Here is a 26,643-nt window from a genome sequence, read left to right on the forward strand (position 1 = left end):
ATGTGAATGGTTAAAAGATGAGTTAATTGACAACTTAGGCAAGATAAAGAAAGATAAGAAATGAACTTTTAGGTTTGGAAATCTACTTGTATGCTTGATGCTACACATAACCAAATAGGTTCCTGGTATAGGCTATAAAGAAATTGGATTTGATATACCGATAGGGAAACAGTTAACAGACCTATTTAATAACATGGGTGAAGACAAAGAAAAGAATATCCATGAATACTTTCAAGCATTAAAGGCCAAAATGAAGAAGAGAATCAGATTATCACAGAAAATTATTGACAAGTATAAGGATGAGATCTAGATGGAAGCAGTCATCCTAAAGACAATTTGGGTAACATAAATGGGTTATGAAACTGATGACCTTATCATTGAAATATATGCTAAAACACTTTTGGAAGCTCCTAGAGAACCTAAGGAAGAAGTATTTGGTAGTGTTGAGACCATAGAAAGTCAAATTCAATCTCATAAAAGAGTGAAAAAGGTTGAAGCAGTAGTGAGAAGAGGTTCTAGATAGGCTAAGGCTATTAAAGAAGATGTACTGAAGCAAACCGGTATCACTAAGGATGAGTTAGCAGCCCCACAGCCTGAAACTCGCCTATCACCAGTAGGCACTTCCTTGGAGAATGACATGCCTACAACTTTCAAAAGAGTTGTAAGGAAAAGAGATCCTCCACCGGCAACCACACATTCACCTAGGAGAACAAGATAGAAACAACAGGCAGTGAGGTCTCCAGTTAAGAAAACTACACCAAAGAAGAAGCTAACACCAAAGAAGAAGAAGAGGACTCAACAAAACTTGGCCCCTCTTGACAAATTGCTAAATGAAATTATAGAGGAAGGGAAACTAAAGAATATAGAAAAATTGTATGATACTCTAACAGCAGATGAAAAAGAACAAGTTGAGAATAGTGTTATTTTACACATGGACATGTATAAGAAGTTTTTGATGGAAGTGGTAGATGAACTACCAGATGAATTATTTAAAAGATTGGAAGCAAGAAGACAAGTTGCTGTAGAGCTTGACAAGAAAATCAAGATAGAAAAATTACTTGTTGTTTACCTAGTGAACTTACCTAAAGAAATAGATGATTTAATTGCAAAAGCAAACCAGTTAGTATTCTCTACTGCACACCGGCACATTGCATTAATGGTTGGAAGTGTCAATGAGGTAACTGAAGAAACAAAAAATGCATGGGAAATATTCCTAGTTGAAAAAGAAAAATAGGAAGAGTACATGAGCCACAAACCTATAAAGGTATATCAGAAGGATAAGGACAAAGGTAAAGGAAAGGTTGGTCGACCTCCTAGTATCAAAGTAAAAGACAACTTACCCCCACCACCTTTGATCACTCCACCGGTAACAACAATAACTACATAAAATCAATCAGCAGTTGAAAGTATGAATGTAGAGGATATAAATCCTAATCCTAAAGTCTTATACACAATGGATGTTGATACACAAAAGATCAACATTGTGGTAGATAAAGATACAACTGGTAAGACAGACATGGCTAGTGAGCCACTGATAACTGAGCAAACTGATCAAACACAAGAGAAACTGATAGATGATAACAAAGAACAACAGGTAGAGACTGAGACTGAGACTGAGACTAAGCAACAAACAGAGAAACAAGAAGAGCAAAAGGCTCCAGAACACGTATAGGAAAAGATTCATGAGGAAACAGTGCAACTGGCAATAGGAGAAGTACAAAAACCCTTGCTTAAGGAAATGCAAACACAAATAGACCTACCATAGTGTAGCGTCCTAAAATTGTGACACTTGCAATTTCGACTGCATTTCGGTCTTCACGATGGCGACGCAACACGCAACCTGAATGGAGACCCCGAAACCTAATTATGACACTGAAAACTGCATTTTCTTGCACCCTGGCCTAAACCTCCTTTGCACCCTGCTGTCCCGGGAGGTGGGACCAGAGTACCCAGTGCCCTGGTCCTGAAGGACCAGGGCGCCCAGCACCCTGGTCCCTGGGTCCTATTTTGGGCCCGGTCTCTTTTGGACTTCGGGTCTTTATGTTTGCAAATTGGAAAATTAACTTTCCTGATCGGCCTAAGGTCGGGAAAATCAGTCTATTAACCCTAATTGACAAGTATATAAACAACATTTTCTCTCTCATTTCAATATGATGGAAAAGGGGTGGAAACTATACTCAAGCATTCAAGCATTCAAGCATTCCTTCAAGCAATTGATCATTCTAAGTCTCCATTCAAGGCTAAGTGTTGCATTCAAGACAAGGATTCAACCATTGAAGAGGAGATCACATACTACATGCTACATACAACATACAACAATACAACAAACAACAACATCTATACCTTCGCACATAAGGATACAAACATCCTTACAACAAGGTATTAGTACTTGTTTTACATTACATACATTTTACACTTACAGCAATTTCTCATTTCTTGGTTAATTCCAAAACCGGGGTTTGACCTAAAGGCAAACCCCTAATCCCTAACCCCCTAATCATCTTCGCTTTTCTGTGTGTAGGTTGCAGGTACGCGGCTGAAATTGAAGATCTGGAATCCTTGTGCAGAGATGAACAGATCCCCCTTCGTTTCGCGGATTTTTCGGAGGACCGTGTGCACGCCGGGCGCCATCGTCCTGTCAACTTTTGCTCAAATTTGCAGGACAGCGCCGTATCGACATTTTACTGCTAATTCCAGGTCCCCAACTTCATCCTATATCCCTATCTTAGTTTATAAGCGAATCTTTGTCACTTTCTATGCATTCCTAGCTTAATTCTTCTATCAACATTCTTTACAAAAGAGGGTAGCCTTGCTTTCTTAACCCTTGAAACACATTTAGCATCCAATCTTGCATTGTGTGGGATTGGATCTTGTGGGTTTCAACCCCTCTTTTGAATGTAAAGTCTCTCCCTTAAGTGAAAACCATCAACCCTAGTGAATCTCCCTTCTCTCTCCTTGGAGTTGGAAGAGGGGAGAGCAACTAGGGTTCGATCGCGATTTTCCGCTTTACATTTTGGTGAACCCGACATGAACATCCTTTCTGATTATTCATAATTAGATCTGAAGATTGGATTCCTTGGGTACATTTCCATGTTTGATCTTTTGCAAAATTTTAGAGGTTAATTGCATAAAAACCCTAAATTTTCTTTTTAAGTAATTAAACTTTTGAAATGTTTAATTGTTAAATGCTTGTTTCAGTTATGCCCTTCTATTACAAATTATCAATTCATATTTGTGCTTTAATTTTGAAAATTAAGTGGTTAAGTGTCAAAACCCTAATTTTTGAAACCCTCTTGATTCAACCTTTGTCCGACAATTTCACTGATCAAAACATCTCCAAATCAGCTGTAACTTTGGATTCCGCAATAAAATCACAATATCTTTCATCCCTGAAAATTTGGAAAAAAGTTGCGAGGACCGTGTGCACTCCGAGCGCCATCGTCCCCGACATTTTTTCCGAAATTTTGGGAGCAAGATCTTACTGTATTTTTCTGCTAAAATCCAGAATTTTGGCTGATTTTATCAATTTTAACACCTTCAAAATTACAGTCAAAGTTGGTCTAGCGATTGCTTTGATTGAGGCTTCTAATCATTCAAAAATTGTTGAAATTGGAATTTGTGTCAAAATTGTGTTTCTTACAGTCCTAAATCTGAAAAGTGTGTTATCATTCATTCGAAATTTCAGTGATTTATCCAAATTTTTTGCAATTTGTGACTTTTGAAATTAAGTGCTTAATTACAACAACTTTGATTTCTGCTTTCAAAATTGAATTTTGCGTGAAATTGAGTCAATTTTCAAATTTCAAAACTTGCATTGCTCTTAACATTCCCTCTAAAATCATAAAATTCAAAATTTCAGTTTCCCTCTATTTTTCAAAATTCAAATTTTGCATTTTTCGACAATCTTGGTAGGGTTCAATTTTGAGATTGCAACTTTAATTTGGTCTATCTACAGATCGTAAAATCACTCAATTTTTTCAGGTTAGCTGTAAAATCATCATAACTTTCATCCCTGCAAATTTCGAAAAAAGTTGCGAGGACCGTGTGCACTCCGAGCGCCACGGTCCCGGACATTTTTTCCGAAATTTCGGGAGATTGTCCTGATTGTATTTAACAGCTTAAATCTGGAAGATTGGCTGGTTTTACTGAAATTTGCTACCTTTAAAAATCAAAATCTTCTCTCTCTCTTTAGTGCATGAGTTTTACAACAATAAGCCCTACTTACACTATTCCCGTTAGACGAAGCCTTAGAATTAAGTCCTTCCAAGGTTTAATTACTGAGGAGATGGAACCTAATTTGAATGGTCTTTTTAACGAGGACATGGGTAATTCCTCTAATCCTCTTAATGATGAAGAAGCTCTCCATGAGGTTTCTGTAGAACAACTTTCAAAATTGGATAACCAATTTGATGATTTTTGACAATGGATGTCTCAAGAATACCCTGATAGTCAAGCTCTTCCTTTAATTGAGGGTCTAAAACGTATGCTTCAAAGTGATAAGAATGGAATTGATATTTTGCGTGGTATTGCACACATTGTGGATTCAAATGTGATGCCTATGAAAAGTTGTGCCGAAACCTTAGGTTATACACAACCTCCTACTCAAGACAATCATTCTATTCCTTTGGTGACTCCTATTGCTAGTATACCTACTTTTACATCAAACATAATGACTACTTCAATACAAGACATTCCTCCTATGATCACCAGTCATGGGGGCAATCCCTCTTCTTCAATCAACCCTCTTCCTTCATTCAATCCAACTTCTTCATTCATTCCTTCAGTGAGTGTTCCTATTATATCTCCACAAATGAACACGACACAAGGGGTCAATTCATTTAACCCTTCCATTCCTCCTTGTAGTGTTCCTCTTGTCCAATCATCTCCTATGACTAACTATCATAGTGTCCCACCACCTTACTCTCTACCTTCTTTCAATAACATAACACCTCCATCACAATCTAACACGTCTAATATGAACTCTTCGACTGAAGCAACCATTAACAATCTTGCACAAACTGTCTCTTCTTTACAACAACAAATTGCCTCTATGAATCAATCTAAGTTTAGTGTGCCCACATTTGATGTTGCGAGCCCACTTTCTCTTGACATTGTTTGAGCTATTCCCCCTAAACATGTTGAAATTCCACATTTGGAGCTTTATAATGGTAAGGGTGATCCTCTAACACATGTTAAGACCTTTCAAACAATATGTACTGATTTTGCTTATGACCAAAGGTTTCTTGCAAAATTGTTTACTAGAACATTAAGAGACAAAGCCCTACAATGGTATTGCTCATTGCCTTCTTATTCTATTACTTCTTTTGAACAACTTGCAAATGCTTTCATTCAACAATTTCAAAACAATATAAGTCCTAAAGTTACTTTGATTGATTTAATGCATTGTAAACAAGGTGTTAAAGAAAAAGTGACTGATTTCATTGGTAGATATAAGCATTTGTATGCTCAAATTTCCTTTCCAGTGCCTGACAATGATATTCAAAGAATCTTTATTTCTAATTTACAAAAAGATATTCGAGACAAACTCCTGTTTTCTGAGTTTACTTCTTTCCAACAGTTGTGCGCAACTCTTCACAATTATCAACTGACTGTGAGTCAAATGGAACAATCACATCCTATGACTCCGAGTGATAAGGGTGATAGTAGTCAACAACCATTTGGGAAGTTTAAACCGAACAGAGAGTCCATTAAATTCAATGAAAACATCATCAACAACAATGTGAATGCAGCATCAGGTGTGTCTCCTATTTCTAAGTTTTTCAAGAGAGAAAGAAAGTTTACTCCTTTGAATGAATCATTGCATAGTATTATGAATAAGTTATTGGAACAAAATGTGCTTACTCTTCCTCCTATAAGGCAAATTGATCCTACAAAGATTACTTCACCTTATTTTGATAACAAATCTTTTTGTCAATTTCATCGTCAACCTGGGCATGATACTGAAAAATGTTTTTCTTTAAAGGGTAAAATTCAAGATTTGATTGATAATAATACTATCTTTGTTTCTAGAGTGCATGATAAAGGAAACACATCTGTAGCTCCTCCTAACCAAAATCTTCAGATTTTTACTGATCCATTACCTTCTCATACCTCTAATGCGATTGATACTACTGATTCCTCTGTCTCACCTGATGATCTCGTGTCTATGACTCCGAATGTGATTAACTTTGTAGAGAAGCATAAAATCCCTAAAGAACCTTCCATCACATTTGATTCCAGTGAAACCATTAGGGCACCTGATGGTCCTTTATACATAGTTGCAAAAGTCAAGAATACACCTTGCCGTGGAGTGCTTATTGATTCTTTGTGCATGGTTAATGTTATTACTGAAGAATTTCTTTTTACTTTGCAATTGAATCAAGTGATCTATGACAAAACAAATGTGATTGTGAAATTATTTGATGCATTTTCTTCTCCTGCAATTGGTTCTATTACATTACCTATAGAGGTCCATAACAAATCCCTTGATGTGAACTTTGCTATTATTCCATCTTCCGAACAATTTCGTGTGAAGCTTGGCTATCCTTGGCTATCTTCCATGAAAGCTATTGCTTCTCCTATTCACAAGTGTTTGAAATTTCCCCATAATGGTGAAGTTGTTACTATCAATCATAGTCTCTTTAAACCAGCTGAAAGAACTTCTAGTGTTCCTATAGATTACTTTTGGCCTAAACAATTCCAATCTCTTCCTCCGCGAAGTGATCATCTTTTCAAATCTTATCAAAAGTGGAAAACAGATATGATCCTATCTCTAAGTGAACCTAGAACACCCAAACTTGATATTCCTATCATTCTTGTGAAGGAGGTTCTTCCTTTGAAAGATAAAACTAATGTCTTTCCTCAAGAAGATTCCCAACCCACCCCTATGGATGTGACTATGCCTATATCTCCTCGTCATGATGGACTTGGTCTCCTTCCTAAACCAAATATTCCTCCCTTATATGGAGCAGTTCCTCCTCCTTCCTTTTATAGAGAGAAGAGACCTTCCTCTTCTCCTATTATTCAGCCTAAGAGACCACAACCTAAACACCCAAGTGCTAAGGATGAGAACATTCCTCCTCCTCAATCTTCTCCACTTCCTACTAAGACTAGACAAAATCGTTCTGCACGTGAACGCCGACGAAAGCGTCGTCTTAGAGCTCAAACTTTGCAATCCCCAAAAACACCTTCAACAAGCATTATTCCATTTTCTCCTCAGCCGGAAATTGAGCCTAAATCTCCTAAACATAAGATGCATGATGGTCTTGATCCTGTGCGAGTTAAAGATCCTATTTTTATAAATCTTGATGATGATCTAGATCAAAATGTTATTCATGATGAAAATGTTACTCCTGTTCATTCTGATAGTGAATATGAACTTGTTGATATTGATAACCATTTATCTAATGAATTTTCTAAAGCACTTATCCTAGCTCCTAGACAAGAACACTGTGGCTTGGGATATGAACATAGCCCTTGTTTGGATCTTGTGATAGCTCCATCTGCTGTGTTGGATGTTCCTCCTCTAGTGTGTTCCCTGCCTTCCCGAAACATTGATCAGCAAGATCGGGGGATAGATGACGTGCTAGACTAGTTTCATTAGCATAGCAGATTCTCTCCTCCTCTCTTTCGTTACTTCTTCTATGTGTTATTCTCATTCTTCTATTTTTTTTCCTTAGTGTTGTCTACTTGAGGACGATGCAAAGCATTGAGATCTCTCGATCTCTCTCATGTTGACTCAAAAGACACATGTGTTCCCTTCTTCTAGGTGACCTTCCTTGATTGGGGAATGAAGAACAATTATGCATACATACATATGATATATATACATGAATTATCATACAGCATACTGACCCCGAGGAAAGTGAAGTCACCTTGTGCTTTGTGTTTTGTGTCTATTATCCTTGGGCTTATCTCACACTTGGGGGCTAAATCCTTGCGATAACGTGCTCCTCTCCTTTCTCATTTCTTATATGTATCACTACCTTAAAGCAATCACCCCCGGTGAGGCGTGTGTGATCGCTTTAATGTAGGGGGGCATACATCCCGTTCATATCTTTTCAAGATACTTGAAAATTTCTTGACAAATTTAGCTTTGCCTTGAAAATTTTTGATATCTTTCTTGCATGACTCATAGTGAGGGAACCTTACTACTGACAGTCATGGTTCTCCCTCATGATCTTCCCTTTTACTTTGTCAATCGAAGTCGTAAGATCCTTAGTCCACTAGGAGCTTGGTGTATCTTGCCTCCTTGATGTGGTGAAAGTCTTTCAATGTTGTTTCCTTGTACTTTACCGGAAGTATCAGCGTACGCTTATACTCCCGCTAAAGTGGGGGCTAAATGTAGCGTCCTAAAATTGCAACACTTGCAATTTCAACTGCATTTCAGTCCTCATGATGGTGACGCAACACGCAACCTGAATGGAGACCCCGAAACCTGATTATGACACTGAAAACTGCATTTTCTTGCACCCTGGCCTGAACCTCCTTTGCACCCTGTTGTCCTAGGAGGTGGGACCAGAGCGCCCAGTGCCCTGGTCCTTTAGGACCAGGGCGCCCAGTGCCCTTGTCCCCCAGGACCAGGGTGCTGGACCATGGCGCCCAGCGCCCTGGTCCCTGGGTCCTATTTTGGGCCTGGTCTCTTTTGGACTTCGAGTCTTTATGTTTGCAAATTGGAAAATTAACTTTCTTGGTCAGCCTAAGGTCGGGAAAATCAGTCTATTAACCCTAATTGACAAGTATATAAACAACATTTTCTCTCTCATTTGAATATGATGGAAAAGGTGTGGAAACTATACTCAAGCATTCAAGCATTCAAGCATTCCTTCAAGCAATTGATCATTCTAAGTCTCCATTCAAGGCTAAGTGTTGCATTCAAGACAAGGATTCAACCATTGAAGAGGAGATCACATACTACATGCTACATACAACATACAACAATACAACAAACAACAACATCTATACCTTCACACATAAGGATACAAACATCCTTACAACAAGGTATTAGTACTTGTTTTACATTACATACATTTTACACTTACAACAATTTCTCATTTCTTGGTTAATTCCAAAACCGGGGTTTGACCTAAAGGCAAACCCCTAATCCCTAACCCCTCAATCGTCTTCGCTTTTCTGTGTGTAGGTTGCAGGTACGCGGCTGAAATTGAAGATCTAGAATCCTTGTGCAGAGACGAACAGATCCCCTTCGTTTCACGGATTTTTCAGAGGACCGTGTGCACGCCGGGCGCCATCGTCCCGTCAACTTTTGCTCAAATTTGCAGGACAGCGCCATATCGACATTTTACTACTAATTCCAAGTCCGCAACTTCATCCTATATCCCTATCTCAGTTTATAAGCGAATCTTTGTCACTTTCTATGCATTCCTAGCTTAATTCTTCTATCAACATTCTTTACAAAAGAGGGTAGCCTTGCTTTCTTAACCCTTGAAACACATTTAGCATCCAATCTTGCATTATGTGGGATTGGATCTTGTGGGTTTCAACCCCTCTTTTGAATGTAAAGTCTCTCCCTTAAGTGAAAACCATCAACCCTAGTGAATCTCCCTTCTCTCTCCTTGGAGTTGGAAGAGGGGAGAGCAACTAGGGTTCGATCGCGATTTTCCGCTTTACACACAGGTCACAAAAAGCCTGGTTACTTCCTCCACTGGCGGAATTCAGAATGTTGGTTCCTCATCAGTAGGTTATAAATCAACAAATGTAACAAAAGTACTTTTATATTCTATGAAAAGGATAACAGATTGTAGTTCACAGGCTTATAAAGCTATAGATAACACAATCCCAATTTTGAAGAGGCTAACTCCTAAGTGCAACATAGACAATAAGGATTCTTTAAGTCAAATTGACATTTTTTCCAAGTACATCACTGAGAACACAGTGACAATTGAGCAAGTAAAGGAAGAGGCATTAAAGGATAAGATGAAACTTGAAAAGCAAAAATTCTTTGAAGATGAGATAAAGAAGTGTACAAGGGAATTTGACACACTTCTACCAGAACTATGCAATTTACTGAAAGAGTTCAAAACTCTGTACAAAGACATATGCAAGATAAACCTACTAACAACTAACATAGATAAGCAGATGAGAAAGGTACATGATGAAATCAATAAACTTGCAAAAAAATTTGTTAACTCATCGGATACACTATCAGTTTTTGAACAATAGATAACAAATTTTCAAGATGAGTTACTTAAGTTGGGAAGAGAAAAGGAGAGAATAGTGGATAAGGCAAAAATTTTGAGACTAAGACTGAGTCCAAGATTGGACTATCTAGCATTCATGCAGAAGGAAATATCTAAGGCACTTGTACAGGGACAAAGAACACTGACAAAGCATATGCAGCACCTCACCAGTACAGTTCAAAGAATCGAGACAACAATAAGAGACAGTAAGAAATTTATGGAGAGTATAAACTTAATTTTGGCAGATCTATTTCAAATTGTGACCACATAGGTACAAGGTTGAGACTACAACTCTATTGACATGTTGACAACCTTTGTCATTGATGCCAAAGGGGGAGTAGTGGTATGAGAAAATCCAATATCATAGGAATCATATGCTCAGGGGGAGCACACACATTTTTGGTAACTTCTTTTGGACTTCACATTTTTGGATACACTTTTGAATTTTCTCATGAGTGTTGCCATCAATGCCAAAGGGGGAGATTGTTGGCATATGCACACTCCAATGAGACATTGAAGGTGATTGAAGGTTTTGTCATTGATGGAAACCTTACAATCCTATGGCACCAGCAAGGCATTACACCAGCATCAGCAAATCACACTCTACATCGACACTCAGACCACTGGCACCATCAGAGAAAGGAAGCATATCGACACAAAGGCCGATAGGATTTTTATTATATTATATTTTGTTTATTATTGTAAAAACTTTGAAAGACGACTTGATATCATTGTAAAATGACTTATATATATAAGAAGTCATTGTAGGACATTTCAGAACGAATAAGGAAAAATAATTAGGTAGACCTATTATGCGAAATATAGATTAAATGGTTTATGTAAGAAGCTGAGTAGAAATCGGTATTTAATCTGGCAGTATAGATGCCATTGTAAAGTAGTACAAGACATTGGATTTGTATAATCCACATTGTAAGTCAGTGAGACTTCCCATTGAGCAGTGAGCTCTAGGCAATTGGCCTTCCTGCATGTGCAGGCCCCTCTTGTAAGTAATATTCTCTTATTGGCCAGTAAGTGAATATTGTGGGTCACAAATCCCACCGAGGTTTTTTCCACACTAGTTTTCCTCATTAAATCAATGTGTTATGGTGTGATTTTCATGTGGTTGCTTTCATTTCTATTTATTGCATTATTTCTTGCATATCGGTACATTGTTATAATATGCTCTACGTGTTTTAAGTTAAGAAATTCTAAATACCGGTTAGATACTGATTCACCCCCCCCCCCCCCCTCTCAGTATCTGTGGGAATCCTAACAGATAATCATGTCCACCTTTAATGTGACCATACAGCCTACAATGTTTCTTAGTTGTTTTGATTAGAAGTCTTCTAGTCTTTAACCCCTTACAAATTTTGTAGGGACAATAACATTTTCCATCACCTTTTATTTTCAAGTTAGACCACAATCTAGCAATTGTCTCCTTGTTTTGTTGTTCGTTCATATTGTCTGGCATGGTCTTTCTTCACAGGCAAGAAAATTGGGCTATAGAACTAGTTATATAGAAGTTGAAATGTTAGTTATGAAATCACATTTCAGTATAATATACCAAATTAAATTTCTTGAACATAAAAATTATGCAAATTGAACCAAAACCATTTAACTCTTCTTTTTCATCTCAAAACATATCTAATGGCTTTGTGGTATGCAATCCTTGTATCATATCTTAAGTTGACTAATGTCTAATTGGGGTAATCCATGAGTGTCTAATATGAATTGATTATCAATGTTGTGAAGTCATCGAGAGTATGGTGATAGTCATTCCTTATAGGATCCTCTAAATACTGTCCAAATCATTCTAAAAGGAAAACAACTATCTATTGGTATTTTGGATATGTTGATATGGTTTTGCCATTGATGTCAACACCTATTAACACTTATCAACTCTGGCACTTTGGAGAATCGGCAATGTTCACTGGCAAGCAAGTAACTTATGCACAGTCATCGGTATCTAGTACACCGATAGGATATAATGTTCACCGACACTTGGAATGACATGGAAAACACTTGGTCATTTGAAAACATAATTTGGACACTTTGTCTTGGAGATTTGTTCATTGGTATATCCATATTTGTATATTTGTTGTTATCGACAAATAGGTCTAGAATAAGCACTGGCAGGCTTATCTATTCCAGATCAGCATGGCACGCTTTGGAGATGATTTTTTATTGTTATAAATGCATTAAGCCAACATGTTGTATCAGTTATTGCATCGGTCATTGATTTATTAATTTTATTGTAATATCTTTTAGAGTCAACCTACTAAAATTGGTCCTAGGTTATGGTATATATGTAAGATCTTATTTGTAAGATTGACATGTGATTGGGAAAAGGATTTTGTAGTAAGATATATGTAAGATTAAGTAGAGCTATACACGCAGACATCATCTAAAGGTGAAGCAAGGTTTTTGTGAAGGCATCTCAGAACTAAACCAATACTGAATCTAGTATATTAAGATGCTATTTTGAGCAGTACATCATCATTGGATTTAACCATCCAATTGTAGTCAGTGTGACTCCCATTTGTGATTGAGCAGTGAGCTCTAGGTGCTTAGACTTTCTGCATGTGCAAACCCCATTTGTATACACATACTATCTACAATAGTACCATATGATTGTGGGTAAGGTTTCCCACCGCGGTTTTTCCCCTTACAGGGTTTCCACATATAAATATTGGTGTCATGTGTTGTGGATGTTTTTGTCTTTTTGTTTCATGCATTAATCTTTACCGGTACTGCAATTAACTAATAAACTGTTTACCAATATAAAGTTTGGTTTACCGGTATTAAACATTATGTTTGGTTAAGTTATTTTGGTTTGAATTTATTTGATAATTGATTCACCCCCCCCCTCTCAGTTGTCTCTGGGACCTAACACTATACATTCCCATGCTCATGCATACTTACATGACTAATGTTTCCCTTGTGTATCCTAAACATTGGAGGGACCTTATCTAACTTGCCTAATCAATGCGGTTGTTGTCCTAATATGAAATACTGAGTTCTACCCTTGCCTCTGGATCAAACTTCTCACATCATGTTTCTTCAACAAAACACACTAATATGAATTGAGCCAAAACCATGAGGATATGGTGAAGTATCATGGCAACTAATCATAATACGTGAAGATGGGGTTCACACATAAGTGTTGGCTCTCAACAATGCTACACTTCCAAAATTTTCAGTCTCAAGACTTATCCTATTGGGTCAACACTCATTGATGGCCACAAGGCCAAATAAATGTATCTACGCTTCGAACTCCTTACTCTAGGCTTGGAGGACCCTACACAAGGTCTATGAACACACACTTGGTATTACAATAGAAAGAGCCTTCCTCTAGAACTTTTTTATGATGGATGGTCTATTAGGATGGTAAATAAAATGCTTATTCTTTTTCCACCCTTCAAAAATACAACAAGGTATTTGACTTGGCAGGGTCCCCACACATCACTTCAACAACAAACATTAGAAAATTCAACCTTTTTCCTTCTCAATTCATTTTCTTTTGTCTTTCACTTCTTTTCTCAGTTTGATACATAGGGATATTAGACCTTTCATGGCATCATCACACGCGCCTTCCAATATGTAGTCCTTTCATATTTTAGGTGCCTACACACTATGTTGTTGTTAAGTATTGATGTAGTCTTAAGACATCTCATGACTCCATTACATGTTCACACTTGGGTTTACAAACACAACTCTATCAAAACAAAAACAATATCACTAGTAAAACCATGACTATGACAATCAATACCCTTAGGACAGTCATAAAATTTAATCTATTTCATTTGGTTTTGATCTAAAAACCCTTTCAAAGGTTGCGTAGGGTCCCCTCACCCCTCTCTCTATCATCAACCACTTTAAAATACCAATCGCTTGGTCTTCCCAACAAATTCTTCACTCTTACTACCTTTTACTATCTAATACATAGAGATATCAGACTGTCCTCATGCCCAAACACGTACCAAATCCAATTCGGAGCCCTACACACAACATAATATGATACATAGCATGAAAAAAGGTATTCGCACACATTTGGGTGAATTTATATGCATGGGAGACCAAACTATACACTATTTACTCCTCTCGGTAAACACTAGGCAGGGTTTTGACATTTTTTGGAAAAACTATGATATCTTCTTTAAAACACTATGAAATTCAATGCCACAAAAAGACAAAATTAAGTTAACTCTATAAACTGCAATCTTGTATTTATTTTTAATTGATGTTTTCCTACATTGTTTGATCTACCATCTTGTTAGAAATCTCATCTCTATTATGCTTTGATGGATGTTGCATCCTATTACAAACCTCACATTTTGGCACTAGCAGAAAGGATTTTAGCAAAAGTTCTACAATATGGCTTTTACATCTACCAATTGTCATTCCATCTTGTGCATATGGCTTTTACATGTAGAAGAAATAAATTTGATAAATAGGCCATATGGTGGATGATAAGTGAAGGATGTAAGTACTAAAGGTGTGGCACTAGTGGCTTTGGTACATGAAGGTGACTAGAGGTTGTGGAAGGAGAAATGGTGGAAGTTGGATCTATGGTAGAGGTGGGAGTAGATGTTATTTACACATGAAAATGTTAAGCTAATACTCATAAAATAGATAGGAATCAAACTTAAGGCATTCTATTTGTTAATAAATTTCTCTACCATTGAGCTACTATCCCCTTTCTTACCATTCCATTGTTGGCTTGAGTGTAGATTATTTTCAATACTCATTATAAGACACATTATAGGTTCTTGGGGCTCCTAACCTAACCTAGCTTTGATAAAATTTTGAGCTACTACTCATGGACTAGTTTGGTTACCAAGATATGACCTTCTATTTATTGTTAGAATGTGGTCTATGACTAAGTATTAGAGGATCTTACTAACTTGGGTATCATGCTTTTATGTGTCTCTGGCATGACTCCTAGTAACTATATAAGGATCTTACTAGTCCTTGATCTATCCATTATCTTTTTGATATGGTTCCTAGTGAGAATATATGAATCTTACTAGTTCTAAATGTCATAACTTTGTGTTTTGCATGCTCCATGTGTGTTACCAATTTTACTCATATTGCTCACTTTGTACTTCCCTTTTATCTCAATATTGTAGATTGACAATATCATAAGTCTTGGGAGCTACCACCTTTCCAAACTTGTAGTCATCTTGACTCTTCAATATCTTGGTTTCAGAATATTTGGTTTCTACATATTTTCCCAAGAGTACATGAGCATAATTTCATACTCTTGCTAAGAGGGGGCTAAATATTGCATCATAAGTTGTATCTCTTTATAAATATACACTAGGTTTGGACTCACTTTAGTGGTTGTGCCTTATTTATGCCTAATTGTACTTGGGTTTCAGAATGTTTCCATAATTTTAGTTCATTCCTTATTCATGATGTTCCTCATGGCTCAATTTTCTAGGACTAGGGTCCTAGGAACCCTTATTTATGGAAATTGGACCTAAAATTTAAAAGATAAATGTTGGATTCGCAAATAGTAGGAATTTCCTCTCCAAATTTGGACTTTTACAAAAGATCAATTTGAAAAGGTGCAAGATGCATATAGATACAAGTCTATTTCTCATTTCAAACCCCTATAAACTCCAACCCACATCTGCCATTTTTTCAATCAAGCAATTAAAATCAATTGAGGATAGATCTATAATCAAGGAACAAGGCATTCAAAGATACAAATTTGTTACATCAGTTATGATCAAGTACATTATATTTTCCCATGATGAAATCATACACTAACATGTTCTAGAAACATTAAACCATTTAAAAATTGAGTTATATTTGTCAATTTTTTATTTACATATATGTTTGGAACATATTAACACAAACTGTGATGTTATGAAGCTTCCTCTACTAGATACCTCCCTAGAACTAGTTCACGATGACTCTCACACACATTTGTAAATGTGCAAGGATACACAAATATGCCTAAGTCTAAGAGCATAGTATAACTGCGATATGTAGATGACAATGACAAGCCTTATGTATAGGTCTAAGGAAAAGAATTGTGAGAAACACATCACTTTGAAGCACACATTAAAAGAAGACGTAGAAAAGAATAGATACACCAACAAAATAGTGAATAAGAAGTAAACAAAGCCAAGTTTCATTGAAAATATAGCAAATATCTTCTAGGATAGTGTTAAGAGTAGACACAAAGCCTCCTGAAGAAGTCATGAGAAGATGATACACAATAAGAACCAAATACACATGGAAAAGTACAAGTGATAACAGTCCTAGCCAAATTAATAATAGTGAGGCCATGGGCAAAGATTTGAAATGTAAATCTCAATGACAACCCAACCAAAGAGAAAAAATTAGGACAAAGCCTATAAAATAGAGATAGCCACAAAATAGTAATAAGTAGTCTATACACAATAAGATAGATCAATCCATGGAATAAATAATAGAACAACTAAAATCGTGAACCTTAATACCATGAAGAGAAAACCCAAAAGTTGATTTTGATAGTGAGATGAGTCATGAAGAATCCTCAAGTAGAGAGACTATATATTTGGCTAGTAAGAGGGCAACATATAGGCAAAAACAGTAAAAAAGAGCCATCACTAGCTACTGTGTTTGATAATATTTATTATAGATTCAATGTTTCAAAAGAAATAAAAATGGCCCATCATTTTCGTTGGAAACATAGTCAAAATGATAAAATCATTGTCAAATTATATATATATAAGACTTAGACCAAATCTAAGAATAGAGATAAAGTAGTAAAATGGATGTTCACTATCAAACAGGAAAGAGAGAAATATCAAAACACCAAAACACTTTAGGATAATTGAGCAAAAGACTTGGTCTGCAACTCTATCTTGTCTTTTCCATGATGATGAAGGCTCTTATAGAATTAATTGTGCACTATATTTCCATCTTTGTTCTAATCCTTAGCTTGCAAGATCACCATGTTTTGGGTATGGGGTGATCATTTTTTTTCTCTCACTACTACTAAGGTGGCATCCTTACGATAAAAGTATGACAATTACCAATATTATGAAGAGAACTCACATTAATAGATCTAGTCACCTATGAAAACATTTTAGTCATCTTGTGACAGTCAAAGAGGGCAATAGTGATATGTCTTCATGATGGAAGTCCATTAAAGGTGGTAGTCAACATAGTGAAAAAGCCTAATCATGTTTAGAGCAATAGGCAACCCTAAGAACAAGAAAAAATAGTCATGTGATAATGCATAGGACAACCTTAATGCCACAGTTTATAAAGCGTACAAGATGAATAATGATAGTCTACAAGTAGGGATAAAGATAGGGGTAAGTTCAGTGTCAGGTATGTATAAGTATGAATTTCTTAAGTTAGCATTAGAGTATATATCAGCCAGTATGATATACATATTTAAATTAAGATTTGTGCATCATTGAATATAAATTAATATGGTCTTAATCAAGTCAATGAAAGTTAATATCATATTAAGTTAAGAAGGTAAATTTTACCTATTTATTTAAACAACATTAAAATATAATAACGTTACTGCCAGACATAACATATAAATATATATATCTGCACATAATCTCAAGAATACATAATACAATTAGATTCAGGTTATGTAAATTATGGTAAAACTGCAAATTCTTATAAGAAATAACAAACTGATTATAATCAAATGACAATAAGTGGTTAATGTTGATACAAAGTAACACTAACAGGAAACTTTGATGACAATCTAATACACATCACTGTTGAACTTACCCCTATCTCATATAAACCTATGTTGGCTAGGCCCCACCATAATTATAAGATCCTAATTACTACTATCCTAAACCTTGCATTGACAGTCATAATTTGATAGTGAGTTGAGTTAGTCCATTAATGAGATTGAGAAAGAGTTTGGTATTGAGTTTGGTGTTGGTGGAAGGTTTAAGGAGGTACACTATGACATGAAATGACTCTTCTTGTCCCTCATGTGAATGTGCTCTTCCTGAAGCACTACGACATGGATGACCCTTTCTTCCATTTCCTACACCCTATTTTCTAATCCACACCTTATAACCTTTACCTCACTTCCTATCATTATTACCTTCCATCTACCTTTCAAATCCCCTCTCTTAACCTCCTTCACTTTCCTACATCCTATCCTAAACCTTAACCTCATACACATTTACTAATACTTCACCTACCTAACCCCATTCCATCCTTCACATCCTTTTATCTCCCCCAATTCACTTTCCTACCTTCCAAACCCCTAACATATCCTAGCTTACTCTTTCACCATTACATCCTTCATCACTTACCTCCTTATCTTATCCTAACCCACACCTCATAACCTTATACCTCTCAGCTTCCATTTTATACCACCTTCCTATCATGGTACACTTATCCTCCCTTCCAAAATACCAACAAAAAATGGCACTCAATCACTACACAATGGTCTGATGATCCTGCAGCAAGGAGTTTCTATCACAACCATATATACTAGCATCCATACCCAAGGTAAGATCCTCAACTAGAGCTGACATTTAGGCCACTTCCAACAGATGTCGGATACAAGAGTGGCACAATCTGTGGTTCTTCCCTATTTGATCATGCAGGTTTAGGTCATCCCGCTCCTTAATTAGGGTCTTCCCTAAGAGGTTATGCCTATAAAGAGGATAATTGATCATTTCATTTGATCAACCATCCAAATCAATCTTATTTATCTCTTTTTCTACCAGACAATGAATATGAGCTAGGGAAAAAAAAACTATGAGTAGGAAAATTCATTATAAGAAGGATAAAACTTGATCATCAACCAACACAAATGCAACCTCCTATGTAAAATTCAAACAATTTCATCACTACATAAACCAAATTTGACACATTATCACAAGCATAACATTTTTTTCTTCAAGAAAACATCCTCTGAATGACTTGATTGATTACCCTACCTTTTTTCTTCAACTAGATCAGGGTGGCACCATAATTCAGAACTGTTTCCCACCTTGTAATGCCCAATTTTTTTGTGAATATGGCAGAGGTCGATGAGACAAAGAGGTGGGATAAATTTTTATCAAATGAATTGGTCTTTTTTTTTTCAAGTAATGCCCACCATCATCAGAATTTCGACGAACGTGGGCACTTTTTCAAAAAAACACAAATTTTATTGCCCATTCCTTCTCCGTCAAAACCAAAAAAAATCAAATTTGGTCACAATATACCTTCTCCATCAGAAACCTTCATTGTAATTTTAGGCCAAATGTATTAGTGATATGGAAGGACCGGATGGAAGTTCATTTGAAATGTCTTGGTGAAGATTATTGGAAGATTACAAAGTATGTTGATAGTGTTCCTCAAAATGAACCATCTACTTCTTATGAAGTTAATGAAGCATAACACAATATTAGAGTGAAGGAAGCATTTCTTAGTGCCCTGATTGACTCTGCGATGACAAATGTAATCGAACTTTAGGCCGCACATGAGATCTGGGTGAAGTTTGAGGTTTCGTATGAAGGTGATAAACATGTAAAGGTTGCTAAGTTGCAAAGTTTAAAAGGAAAATATGACATTCAAGATGGGAGATGATGAGAACATACACTCTTTCATGGCTAAGGTGAATGACCTTGTCCTAGGTATCAGATGTGTTGGTTTAACCATTGAGGAAGATGAAATTGTTGCTAAGGTGCTGAGATCTTTGTCTCATGTCTATAAACGTAAGGTTGCTACTATTGATGAGATCCAGAGTGTGACTATAGTGACAAGAGATATGCTAGTTGGAAAGATTGCTACATTTGAGCTAAGCAAATTTGGACAATCACATGGAAATTCTAAGACAACATCTAGAGAATTTGCATCTATATCCGGTAAGAAGAAATATGATCTTGATGAATGCAAAATATCAAGATATAAAAGAGAGAGAAGAGAGATGGAAGAGCAAGAAAGGGAGATGGATGAAATTGAAGCATTGATTGCCCAGAGATTGCCTAAAGTTGTCAATAAGTATGATGAAAAGTTTCCTTCGAAATGTTTCTCTTGTAATGAGATAGGACATTTTGATTCTATATGTCTAAAGAGAATGGCTAAGTATGATAGACATGATAAGTTTGATAAGCATGATCAGAATGATAGATATGACAAGCATGAGAAGTATGACAAGCCTTAAAAGTCTAACTGGAAGTATAGGAATTAGAAGAATTGTTACTATGTTGTTGATGAAGGTATTACAAATGAAGAATCAAAAGGAGATGAAGTTGTATTTATTTCCATTAAGAAAGATGGGCCTGTACCTATTGATTCCACTAGCTGTACTAGTGAGGAGAAAGCTTTAGCTGCTAAGTTGAAGAGAAATATGGATGAGTGATTGACAGTGGTTGTTTAGATCATATAAATGATTAGAGAAAATTTGTGAGTACGGAGAGATATAATTGTGGAATGGTTATATTTGGAGATGACAAAGCTTGTGTGATCCATGGGAGAGGTTCTATTTCTTTTGATGGTAAGCATAACACTGATGATGTCTTCTATGTTGAAGCTTTGAAACATAATATTTTGAGTGTTGGATAGATGGTTGATAAAGGTTATGATCTACAATTCAAAGATGGTAAATGCAAGATCTTAAATTCCTACTGTATAGAGATTGCATCTAGAGCTAAGACTAGAGGTAACATTTTTCTTTTGAATGCTAGTGAGAAAAGTTGTTTAATTGCTGAGATTGATGAGATTTGGTTATGGCATAGGAGAATGTGTCATGTAAATTTTGATTCAATGATTAAGATCAGTTCTACACATGATGTTAGAGATCCACCTAAGATTGTTAAGCTTGCTAATCCGGTATGTAAGGAATGTCAGTTGGCTAAGAAAACAAGAATTTCTTTCAGAAGCAAACAATATACATTAGAAGGATTGCTATATCTTGTGCATACTGACCTATGTGGACCTAAAAAAGTTAGAAGTGTGCAGTGTGACAGATATTTTATGCTGCTAATTGATGATTATTCTAGCATGATGTGGGTTGTCTTTTTGAAGGAGAAATCATAAGCATTTGATAAATTCAAGATATTCAAAGATAAGGTTGAGATTGAGTTTGGATTGAAGATGAAGTCCTGAGATCTGATAGAGGTGGATAATTTTGTTCCGGTAAGTTCAATTCATTCTGTGAGAAGCATAGGATTAGAAGACATTTATCTTCTCCTACAACCCCTCAGCATAATGCAATTGTTGAGAGGAAGAATAAAACTATTTTGGATGTTGCAAGCACTATGCTAATTGAAGGAAATGTTCTAAAGATCTACTAGAGAGAAGCTACTAATACTACTATTTACACATTCAATAGAGTTCCCATCAAAGGAGATATTGGTAAGACCTGTTATGAGCTTTGGTTTGGTCATGTTCCTATTGTGAGATATTTCAGAGTATTTGGTAGCAAATTTTATATCAAGAGAGATGAGGATATAGGAAAGTTTGATGCTATAAGTGATGAAGGTATTTTCTTGGGATATTCTACAAAGCGAAAGGCCTACTGGTGCAACAATAAGAGACTGAGAAAGATAGTAGAAAGTGAAAGCGTGAAGGTGGATGAGAACCTTGGAAAAGAGATCATAGTGTGTGGTTATGATGGTAAGCACATTGTTTTAGCCCCTATTTAGCTTGAAGGGTCTAAGAAGAATAATTTGGTAGAGACTGTTAGTCTAGATGTTGCTGCTACTGGTGAAGGAGTGTAGTAAATTGAGAATCAGAACAATCAAAAGACTCCAAGATATGTGAGACTGAATCATTTTGAAAATTAGATTATTGGTGATAAGAATAAAAGTGTGATGACTAGAAGAAGGTTAGTTGCTAAAGAAGTAGGCTTGATTTCTAAAGTTGAACCTAAAGATGTTGTTGAATCCTATAAAGATGAAAGTTAAATGAGAGCTAAGGAAGAACAACCAGATCATGTTGAAAAGAATAATACATGGGAACTTGTGCCTAGACCTAAGGATAATAATGTTATTGGTACTAAATGTGTATTCAAAAATAAATTGAATGAAGCCAGTGAAGTTGTCTGAAATAAAGCTAGATTGGTCTACAAAGGATATTCACAATAAGAAGGGATTGATTATGAGGAGAATTTTTCTCCGATTTCCGGACTTGAAGCTCTTAGATTGTTGCTTGTATATGCTACTTATAAAGATTTAAAGGTATATTAGATGGATGTCAAATTTGCCTTTTTGAATCGTTATCTTGAGGAAGAACTATACATTGAGAAACCTGATCAATTTTCACTATCGGATGATGGAAACATGGTTTATAAGCTAAAGAAAGGTCTTTATGGATTGAAACAAGCCCCTAGAGCCTGGTATGCTAGACTAGATAAATATTTGTTGAAATTGGGATTTATTAAAGGTGTTGCTGCCTGTAATTTGTACTTTAAGATAGAAAATGATAACATCTTGATTGTTTAAGTCTTTGTTGATGATATTATCTTTGGTGGTGATGATGACTTGGGTATGGAGTTTGCTAGTGATATACAGAAGGAATTTGAGATGTCCATGATTGGTGAGATGAATTTTTTCATAGGTTTATAGATTGCATGGATTGGAAAAGGTATATTCATATATCAAACTAAGTATGTGAAGGAATTGCTAAACAAGTTTGGATTAGATGACTCCAAACCAGTTGGAACTCCTATGGTGGCTGGATGTAAATTTTTTAAGAATGATGAATCTCCTAAAGCTAATTAGAGTTTGTATAGATCTATGGTTGGTGAACTGCTATACCTTACTCAGAATAGATCAAACATTATGCATGCTATCTGTATGGATGCTACATATCAAGCTAAACTGAAAGAGAGTCATGTCACTACTGTTAAGAGGATATTCAGATACTTGAAGGGATCTGTGGACAATGGATTATGGTATCTGAGGAATGATGATTTTGTTGGCAATTGACACTCAATTGGTTGGTTTCACTATGTTGTAATTTATGGCAACATGGTAGCTTATTCTAGCTTCATATTTTGGGTTAGTTATGTACCGACAAACACTCCACCGATAGACACTTCACCAGTGTCAGCATTGGCAAGATAGAAGGAATTCTCAGGTTACTGACAATGCAAGCCTACATGGTTTAGGTATTGGAGGCCAACATCTTTTGGATTTGGCATTGACAATTGTTTTTGATATTCATGTATTTATGTTATCTAGCTGACATGTATATTCATAATGTAAATATCTTTGTAAGCCAACATAAGGCATGATAAATTATATAGGGTACATAGGCCAGTTGGATTAGGTCATTTTGATAGTGGACATGGTAATGGAGATGTGAATGTGATATCATGTGAATATGTATTAGGGAGGAAATGAGAAATATATTAGAGAGATTATGTATGTGAGGATATTTTTGTAAAGGGTTATTCTGGTAAAGGGTTTTGGGTTTCAAACCGGAATGGACAGAGCTTAACCAAAACTGTATTCTTGCATAGAAGATGCTATCTTAGTAGTTCACTCATTTCTCCAGATTGAAGTCTTGATTTGTATGTAGTCAATGAGGCTCCTTTTGTGATTGAGCAATGTGCTCTAAACTATAAGCCTTCCTATTTTTCCTCTTTGAGGTTTTCCACATATAATTCTATGTGTTATGGTGTTCATTTATATGATTGGCTTATTGGTTCCTTTACTTCTTTCAATTCTTTATGTATTAGTATAATGGTTGGTGTATGCATGTTTTAATAAGGTCAAAATTGATCACACCAGTAAAACACTTATTCACCCACCCCCCCCCCACCCCTCTCAGTGTTCTTGGATTCCAACAATTGGTATCAGAGCCTTATGCCTTGGAGGAAGTTTAATAGCTTGAGGGAGATCCTAAATCTAGAATCCATGGATATGGGTTTGGAAAAGCAACTTGAGATGGCACTTGAAGATTATGATGTTGAAACGTTGAAGAATTTAAAGCTACAAGATGAATTGAATTCTGGTAAGGAATTCATTCTTGTCCTAAAAGAGAGATTGTCATTTATTCAAGCTAGGAGGAAGGAACTTTTGCAAAATCAGGATGATGAAGAGAAAGATGCACTTAAGGAACAGTGTCAGAAATTGAGTTAGGAGAACATGGTCATGAGAAATGAAATGCAAGCTATAACTATGAGAATGCCAAAGGAGATTGATGACCCAAAGAAAAATGAAGAAAATCTTGATGAATCTTTGAAGAACAAATATGAAGAATGTGGTAGGTTGGTTCATGAGAATGATATGTTGAGAACTGATTTAGTACAATCCCATAGTAATGAATAAAAGCTTGAGAGAGAAATGATAATTCTGAGAGATGATCCAATAATTACAAGTGAGTACAAAGAAAAATTCAAGATTAGTTAGGCACAAATAGATGAGTTATTGAAGAGACAAAGGCAGAATGGAGATTCCAGTTGACTTGGATTTGAGCAAGGATAGAGTTCAACACTAGTAATGAAGATCAAAACCATAAGGAACTGGTAAGGCAGTTCAATGCTTATAAATTTAATGGTAGATGTTTTGTTTGCAATAAATTTGGTCACATGGCTAGGCAATGTAGAAATAGGGCAAATTAGAACCCTGATTCTACTCCCGGTCAATGTTCTAAATATAATAAGTATGGTCATAAGACAAAATATTGCAAAATGAATGTTAAATTCTATGCATGTGGAAAATTTGGACTTATGGATAACCAGTGTAGGTTGAGCAATTATACCGATTTTAGCAAAGCAATTTAAAAGAACAATGTCACATGTTATGCATGTAATGAGGTTGGACATATTGCTAAATTTTGTAGAAGCAAAAATCCACCGATTGGAAATGGAGGATCAAATGAGAAAGGGAAAGAGAAGGTTAATGAAATCCAACAAGATCATACCCAGAGATGGGTCAGGAAGACTGGAGAATAATCTGCAGATGGGAATGCACTGGTTACTTATCCGTTAGAGGAGGTTGCTCTTGCACCGATAGGTAGCTCATCCGATAACTAAGGCAGATGCCTTAGGGGTAAGAAAAATTCATGAAGGTGTTGCATATGCCCCAGGAAGAGGTTCTGGAAGATGTTCTAGACATTGGAGATGCTTATCTGGCATGGATATGTTTTGTTTGAGATCTGGTATTTTTCACTAGAAATCATTTATATCAATGACAAATTAGGGTTTTTCTTGGAGAATAAAAGGTCGAATTCACTTCATTTTTTATCACCTTGCATTCAATGTGATTAAGAGAAATTCAAAGCAATCAAAGGCTATTCAATGCTATCAAATATCTTCTTGAGCGATTTCACTGGAGACTGGAAGAGTTTGTTAGGGTTTCACCAGAAGTGATTCACAGGTATTCTTCTTTATTCATGGAAGTAGGGTCGTCATCTTTTCCTATATTTGTTGTAAATTTGACTGTTGTAGAGGTCAAGGACTGACCCGGGCCAATTTTCAAGCAGTATCCACATGTGGCTACCCTAGAAGATTTGAAGCATTTTCCTGTGTTCTAGAGGGAGTTGTGTATGTCAAAGATGTTAGGGCATACATACACTATCACATTGAGGATTTGGGGACATCTGACATAAAGAGCATGTACATGAGAGAGCTTATGAGAGATTCTGGAAAGATCAAACCTGCATACAACCATATTGAAAACTCTGGGCTTATCGACATTCTGGATATTACAAAATTCAAAGATGAAATCATTAGGTATGTTTTAAGTACAGTACATGAAGAGTTTATCTAGCTGGATAGACCTTACAATAACACAAAGGAAGCCATCAGGGCAATCACTAGTTTACCACATTTTGGGCAACATCTAGATAAGAAGGTTTCTAATGATTATGTCAACAACATTACTGGCACAACATCAGACAAAAGAACTATGAGAATAAGCACTATTATTGACACACACATCAGAATTGGTAGCATGATAATTGGTTACAGTCAAACTGAGGAAATTCTTTTTCTAGCTCCTACATTTTCGCAGCTTACAAGATAATGAGAGAAAATGAGAAATTGGATCTATGTGGTTGGATGTTGGATGAACTATTAATAAACATAGGAAATATTAAAGGTGAAAAGAAAAGGACTTTCCAGTATGGAAACTTAATTGTCTGCTTAATGTTATTTTTCATGAATGACATTCCTATTTTTGGGAAAAGACAATGAGCATTTGATATCACGGTAGGGAGAGAATTGAAATAGTAAATTGCTACATTGGGAAGTCAAAGGGATAATAAAGTATGGGGATATTTTTAAGGATTCGAAAAGGCTATAAAATCTAGGGAAAGGGTTCCTAGGCATATTGACGAGAAATACACAACTGATATATGCTTCATGGTAAAGAAAGATGAAACACTTATGGAAGTAGTTAAGCCCTGAAAGATCTGGATTGAGGAAATGGGCCATGAGATTGATGCACAAATCCTTGATGCTTATGCAAATATCTTGATCAATGCACATGTTGATGTATCTAAGAAGCCCTATGGTACT

This window comes from Cryptomeria japonica, chromosome 11 (genome assembly GCF_030272615.1).
Source record: "Cryptomeria japonica chromosome 11, Sugi_1.0, whole genome shotgun sequence".
NCBI classification, from domain to species: Eukaryota; Viridiplantae; Streptophyta; class Pinopsida; order Cupressales; family Cupressaceae; genus Cryptomeria; species Cryptomeria japonica.